Raw genomic sequence first — 7,932 nt, 5'->3', positions numbered from 1 at the left:
AAGTGCTCCTAATAGCAAGAAGAGCTTTTGGTCCAAGGATGTCAGACTCCTTTGGTCCAAGTACTCAAATTACTGAGGCTTCAGCCAGCGATCCAAGAGGCAGGGGCAGTGCTGTGCTTGCTGTATGCAGACAAATAGCAGAGGCTGCAAAGTTACAGCTGCCTCAGTTCACATCATAAATCAATAGGGGAGCAGGGGGAAGAAAATCTGCATAGCTGCAGAACTGTTGGATCCCTGCTGCTGGGATCAAGGTGCTTTCAGCTCTGGGAGCCCTTTGGAGAGAGGACACCTTCCTTCACATTTGCATATGCAAACCAGTTTGTAACTAGAGCCCAGATTCTGGCAGTCAGCACAGCACAGACGACCCAGAGCAGCCCTTGCTGTAGTAGGGCTGCTCAACCCACCGCGGCCACAGGGTGTTCAGCCAGACGTTGTCAGCGGAGAGAGGGAAGGAGGAGCACTGAAGAACACTCAGAGGAACATTAACTCGGCTGGACAGCCCGGGCCGGGCAGGGGCAGCTCATTTTCTTGATGCTATTCTGTCTGGTACCTCGGGGGCCGTCCCAAATACACGGGATTTAACTTGCTGAGTGAGGAGGAAGGCCTGGATTGAGCAGAGGAGGCAGGAGATGAGCTTCATCACCTCTCCCAGCTCATTCCCCAGCCTCTCTTCAAAAGCACAGCCCCTGAGCATAGCCAGGAGAGAGTCCTTGCACCGTGGGAAGAGTGGGAGCAGGAAGGTGGCAACTTTGTCATCCTCCTCCTTCTGTCTGCCAGCTTCTGCTTGCCACTGTTGCTGGAGTCATATCTGGGGTTGGACTCAATGATCTCTGGAGGTCCCTTCCAACCCCTAACATCCTGTGATCTGTGATCCTGCACCTGAGATGTGGCAGCAGCAGAGGTACTGCAGGAGCCTGTGGCTGACAGCTCCTGACAGTTTTGCTTTGCCAGAGCACATCACAGTGGAGCTCTGCTTGCAGCCAGCCATCAGATGAAGCCTGTGGCACTTGGAGAGGTGGTGCCCAAGAATGGATTTGCCACCTTGCATCAAGTTCCTGCCTGGCCATTGTTCAAGGCTGTGGCAATGAATGTCAGCTTCTGCTGACAGATGTGTCCAGGCTGGACCAGAGTGACTTGTTTCCACTTAATCTGCTTCCAAAAGAGCAAAATCATTTTAAAGTCACAGAGTCCTACAATGGCTCAGGTTGGAAGGAACCTCGGAGATCATCTCCTCCTCCAACCACCCCTGCCATGGGCAGGGACACCTCCCACTAGATCAGGCTGCTCAAGGTCTTGAACACCCCCAGGCAGAAGGCAGCCACAGCCTCCCTGGGCAGCCTGGGCCAGGCTCTCACCACCCTCACACTGAAGAGCTTCTTCCTCAGCTCCACTCTAACCCTGCTCTGCCTCAGCTTCAAACCATTCCCCCTTGGCCTGGCTCTAGACCCCCTCAGCAAAATTCTCTCTGCAGCCTTCCTGCAGGATCCCTTCAGGTCCTGGCAGGCAGCTCTGAGGTCCCCCTGGAGCCTTCTCCTCTCCAGGCTGAACATCCCCAGCTCCCTCAGCCTGTGCTCACAGCAGAGCTGTTCCAGCCCTTGGAGCATCTTCATGGCCTCCTCTGGCCTCACTCCAGCAGCTCCTTCCTCTGCTGGGGACACCAGAAGTGGATGGAGACATGAGAACTGGAACTAGAGAGGAATTCTGTAGCACAGACCAAACCAGGTGCTCCTAAGCCACTTCTACTGGGAGTCCAAGTGCAGGTCCTTCCCTCGCAGAGCACAGGCAGCAGCGGCCTTGGGGCTGCTTACTCACATCTCAGCAGAGAAGTGAGAGCAGAGAGAGAATCCCTCCAGTTTCCTTTTGCTTGGACCCTCTTGCAAGCCCATCTGAAAGAACATCCACAGTCTGCTCAGAGAGGAGGGCCTGGGGCTTTGTCATCACTTTGATCCCCATGACTCATTTCATCCCTCATGTGAGCACGCAGCAGCAGAGCCAGTGACAGAAGCAGTGACGTGTGGCATGGTGAGAGGGTGACTGCTGCGGAAGCAACCTCCTCTGGCAGGAGGCAGAAGGCAAAAGAGATGACCATGAGCCATGAGATAGAGATCACAACAGGCAGCACCAGGAGCTCTCTGCAGAGCTGCTGCTTCTCATCAGGGTGTCAGGACCGGCTGAGGGAGCTGGGGGTGTTCAGCCTGGAGAGGAGCAGGCTCCAGGGGGACCTCAGAGCTGCCTGCCAGGAGCTGAAGGGATCCTGCAGGAAGGCTGCAGAGAGACTTTTGCTGAGGGGGTCTAGAGCCAGGCCAAGGGGGAATGGTTTGAAGGTGAGGCAGAGCAGGGTTAGAGCGGAGCTGAGGAAGAAGTTCTTCAGTGTGAGGGTGGTGAGAGCCTGGCACAGGCTGCCCAGGGAGGCTGTGGCTGCCTCCTTCCTAGGGGTGTTCAAGGCCAGGCTGGATGAGTCCTTGAGCAGCTGAGTCTAGTTGAGAGATGTCCCTGCCTATTGTAAGGGGGTGGAGTAGATGATTTCTGAGGTCCCTTCCAACCTGAGCCATTCTGGGATTCCATGATTCTGCAACTGAAGAGTGCAGATCACTCTGGGCAGCTGCTGGGAGTCATCAGCATGCAGCTAGACAAAAAGAAGAACTCCTTGAGGCAGGAGAGAGAACTGAGCCCAAACCAGAGCTAAGTGGCCAACTCCAGAGCTGGAAACTGTCCGTGGCAATGGTTTTCAGTTCCCTCTTTCCCTGACAGCTGAGCTAACACTTGTCACAGGAGCACAAACCAGGCAATTATAGCAAGTGCAGATGCCAGAGGGCTGGCCAGGGTCACTATTTATAGATCCCTACCAACAGCTCACTCCCACCATGCTGCTGCACACAGGTTAAGGCAGGGCCATGCCTTGGAGGGCTCAGAGTCCAAAGACAAATGGAAAGAGAAAGGCCTAGCAACCCTTTTTATGATGAGAGCCAAGACTCACAGGTGAAAGGATAAAAAGGAAATCCACAGCAGCTCCTGGAACAATGAGCTCCAACTTCTCCTCCACAAATTGCCCTTTATTTCCTTAACTCCTTCCCTGCCTCTCTGCCACTCCTAATCAGTGCCAGGGACGCTGCAGTGCTCTTGCACTGTCTTGCCCCTGTTCAATCATTTCCTCTGCCCACAGCAGAGGTGGGAGAAGGGCTGAGTGTGTGCCCTCAGCTCCCTGCTGAGACCTGGGCCTGTGCCCCACTGCCAGGGTGGGAGGAGCAGGGCAGGACCCTGCTGAAGGGCTGATAAAGTGCTAGGGTGCAGCTGAGTGCCAGCCTGCAGCACCCAGGGCCCAGCCCGGCACGGATGCAAGGCACAGATAGGTTCCTTTGTTCCAGGGGCAGGAGGGAAACACAGGCTGCTGGGGAGCTGAACTCTGCCACATCACAGCAAAGAGAAACCTTCAGAAGTGCTTTTGTTGTATTTGAAGTTGGAGACCATCCACTGCTGGCCTAATTTTAGCCATACATTTGAGCTGGCCTCACCATCCTGCCTCAGGCAATGAAAGGCAGAGAGGATTCACCTGACCTGCAGTATGGAATACAGGCAAAGTAACAATCAGAGAGTCACAGAATCACCCAGGTTGGAAAAGACCTGAGAGATCATCAAGTCCAACCCATTACCTATTCCCTAACACCTCCTGACAGCTAAACCATGGCTCCAAGGGCCACATCCAAGCCTTGTTTGAACACCTCCAGGGACAGGGACTCCACCACCTCCCTGGGCAGCACATCCCAGTGGCCAATTCCTCTTGCTGGGAAGAAATTTCTCCTCACCTCCAACCTAAACTTCCCCTGGCACAGCTTGAGACTGTGTCCTCTTGTTCTGGTGCTGGCTGCCTGGGAGAAAAGACCAACCCCCACCTGGCTACAACCTCTTTTGTAGTTGTAGAGAGCAATAAGGTCTCCCCTGAGCCTTCTCTTCTCTAGGGTGAACACCCCCAGCCCCCTCAGCCTCTCCTCCCAGGGCTTGTAAGAGCCACCCAGACTCATGGAGAGAAGCAGTCATGCTCTGGCATAGAGGCAGAGGTTTGTTTCAGTTGGAAAAGCTCTCTGAGATCCTCCAGTCCAAGCAGCAACCCAGCACCACCATGGCCATTAAGCCATGTCCCCAAGTGCCATGTCCACAGGTTTATGGAACACCTCCAGGTGACTCCACCACCTCCCTGGGTAACCAATTCCATGAACTCTGTTGAGGGACAAGACAAATGAGCATGGGAGGAGCAGGCAGAGCTTTTCTGAGAGCACAGGATAAAAACAACTGCTAGAAAATTGTCTGGTGATGACAGTGAACATTTCTAGCTTTAAGGATCTGAGATCCTTCCCTTTTAGAGTAATCATAGAATCCTAGAATGGCTCAGGTGGGAAGGGACCTCAGAGATCATATCCTCCAACCTCCCTGCCATGGGCAGGGACACCTCACAGCTAGATTTGGTTCCTCAAGGCCTCATCCAACCTGGCCTTGAACACCTCCAGGCAGGAGGCAGCTACAGCCTCCCTGGGCAGCCTGGGCCAGGCTCTCACCACCCTCACACTGAGGAGCTTCTTCCTCAGCTCCACTCTAACCCTGCTCTGCCTCACCTTCAAACCATTCCCCCTTGGCCTGGTTCTAGACACCCTCAGCAAAAGTCTCTCTGCAGCCTTCCTGCAGGATCCCTTCAGCTCCTGGCAGGCAGCTCTGAGGGCCCCCTGGAGCCTTCTCCTCTCCAGGCTGAACACCCCCAGCTCCCTCAGCCTGTGCTCAGAGCAGAGCTGCTCCAGCCCTTGGAGCATCTTTGTGGCTTCCTCTGGACTTGCTCCAGCAGTTCCATATCCCCCTGATGATGGGGTGACAATCAGTAAGATTGTGTAAGAATAAGAACTAAGAACTAATGGTTTAAGAATAAGCAACAATCCCTGCTGGCATGAGTTCTCAGCTTCCTTTCAGGATTCTCTCTGGATCCACCTGACCTTTCCTTTGCTGAACTGTGTCCTTTGTTCAGGAGCTGATGCTCTTGCATGAGCAAACCCTGCCCTGGCAGCTGGGCCACCACAGTTAAACCCAGTGGCAACACAGCTTGACCAATGCCAGCCAGCTTGGGGATGGGGTGTGGGGGGAAAATGCTGCATCCTGACAGCTCAGCAGGAGGCAGAGGAATTATTTGCCCTGGTAACAGCACAGGGAGCAGCTCAGAGGCAGGGGCTGGGCTGTATTTGCAAACCTCTCATGTTCCATCAACTTCTCACAGCCCCTCCTTAAGGCTTGCAGCCTCCTGGCGCTGCCAGTTATGACCCCATTCATTTTCTGTCTTTCCTCCCCTTCAAGAAGCTGAGCAAAGACCCCAGCAGAGCTGCCTGGGGAGGGATTCCCATCGGCAGGGCCATGTGCACCAGGCCAAGGGAGGGTGAAAGCCTCTCCTGACAGGTTAGCAGCAGGATTTGCCAGCCACAGCTTAAAGGAATGGTTGCAGGCAGGGGAGAGCAGCAGGCAGATAATCCTCTACAGACTTAAGAGCAGCTCCCACTTCAGCCCAAGGAAGCATTTCAAAATCAAATGAATTAGAGGATGTTTTTTGCTCCTTTAACAGCCCAGGCTGAATCAGTGATTCCTCCACAGAACCTACACTTCCAGCACCCAAACTGCTGTCTCACAGGAGCAGGAAGAGTCCTCTCCAAGAAGATTCAGGACAGTTCTGTTCCTTTCTGTAGCTGCAGTAGAAGTGGAAAAGCTCTGGATGGATCTCATTGGGTTGGCTTCCTGGCAGAGACACAACCTGCAAGGGGCAGCCCTTTGGCTGCTCCAGGGATGGAGGTCAGCAGGATGGCTCAGCATCCAGCATCAGGGCAGTGCAGAGGAAGGAAATGTTTGCTTCCTGAGCTCTGTCTGTGCAGGCCAGGAAAGAGACCTCCTAAACACTGCCTTAGGGCTGACTCACAGAAGTTTCTTAACACCTTCCTAGACATGGGTGAGAGGACAGGAGGAAAGGCCTTGAGGGGTCAGTAAGGGCCTTGGTAGCAATCCAGGCTGGGGGTGATGAGATTGAGAGCAGCCCTGCAGAGGAGGACTTGGAGGTGCTGGTGGGGGAGAAGCTGATAGGAGCCAGCAATGGGCACTGGCAGCACAGGAGGCCAAGGATCAGCCTGGGCTGCATCCAAAGCAGCGTGGCCAGAGCTGGACAGAGAGGATCCTGCCCCTCTGCTCTGCTCTGGGGAGACCTCACCTGCAGGTTGTCCAGCTGTGGGACCCCAAACACAAGAGAGACCTGGAGCTGCTAGAGAGGGTCCAGAGACCACCAAGATGATCAGAGGCTGGAGAACCTCTGCTGTGGGGACAAGCTGGGAGAGTTGTGGCTGTTCAGCCTGGAGAAGGCTCCAGGGAGACCTCAGAGCTGCATTTTAATAGTTGAAGGTGTCCTAGAGGCAGGCTGGGGAGGGACTGTTCAGAAGGGCCTGTAGGGATAGGATGAGAGGCAAGGGTTTGGAACTGGAGCAGGGGAGGTTTAGCTTGGCCATCAGGAGGAAGTTCTGCACAGTGAGGCTGGGGAGACACTGGGACAGGCTGCCCAGGGAGGTGGTGGAGGCTCCATCTCTGCAGACATTCAAGATCAGATCTGATGTGTCCCTGGGCAGCCTGCTCCAGTTGAAGGTGTCCCTGCTGAGTGCAGGGGGGTTGGACAAGGTGCCCTTGGAGGGTCCCTTTCAACCTGATGCCTTCTGTGAATCTGTGAGAAGTACCTACCCAGCACAAAGCTCTGTCTGCCTGAGCCTGGAGGAGCAGAGAGTCAGCAAACTCATTTGGAGACAATCATTTCTAATCCACAATGGAGCTGTTTTTTCCCAAGGAGTTTTGTGTTTTCCCAGGAAGTTTTGTGTCCTCCTTGACCCTTGGCTCCACTTCAGAACAAAGCCAATTCTCCTAGGAGGGAGGAATCTGTCGTGGCCCTACTGAACTGTCTGGTCTATTTTAAGTTAAATCCAACATTCCTGAAAGCCTTCAGCTGCTGGTGAGAGGAGGAAGGAGAGAGGAAACCCTGTGGATGTGCCCAGGGAGCGCAGCACACAGCCTGGCAGCTGCCCCGAGCACCACGTCCTGGCTGGGCTGGATGCAGGGCTCCAGGAAAAGGCAAAGAGCATTCCACCAGGTAGAGAAGGCAGCAAATGCAGGCAGGAGTGCTGACCTCCCTGAGCTGGCAGAGGCAAACCAAAGCTCTCTGAGATGCAGCCTGGAGAAAAGAAGCCTCCAGGGAGACCTTAGAGCAGCCTTCCAATACCTGAAAAGGGCCTACAAGAAAGCCAGGAAGGGACTTTAGACAAGGGCTGGGAGTGACAGGGCGAGAGGGAATGGATTGAAGCTTGAGAAGGGCAGATTTAGACTGGAGATGAGGAAGAAATTCTTCCCAGTGAGGGTGAGGAGACACTGGCACAGGCTGCCCAGGGAGGCTGTGGGAGCCCAGAAGTGTCCAATTTTTCCACATTAAATGTGAGCCAATCCCTGCAGAGAGGTTTCCCTGTGGCCATCCCTGACACAGCCCTGCGAGCCCTGGGGCAGGGACTGTCACTTGTGCCCTCTGCTGCCTGAGGACTCTGCTTCTCTCTAGCCAAGAGCAAGCACTTTCTCCCCTTTGCTCCATGGCCTTCTCCTGCCCCCTTTATTTACCCTTCCCAGTCAGCTCAGGCTCCCCAGCCTTCTGCATCTCACCAGCCCCACTTGAAAGCATCTTCTGCCTCCCTCTTTTCCTTCTCCATCTAAACTTCCCTCCCCTTTCCCTCAAACCAAACAAATCCCTGTTCTTATCCCCTGATAGAGGCTGATTCATGGTTCTGCGTCAGCAGCCTCGCTCCTGGCCAGGCCCAGCTCTAATTGACACATCCCAGCCGCTGCCAAGGGCAGAACCTGACAGCATCTGGGGAGCAGAGCTGCTGTGGG

The sequence above is a fragment of the Dryobates pubescens genome, chromosome 31, assembly GCF_014839835.1.
Source record: "Dryobates pubescens isolate bDryPub1 chromosome 31, bDryPub1.pri, whole genome shotgun sequence".
Taxonomy (NCBI): domain Eukaryota; kingdom Metazoa; phylum Chordata; class Aves; order Piciformes; family Picidae; genus Dryobates; species Dryobates pubescens.
This window is presented reverse-complemented; position numbering follows the sequence as displayed.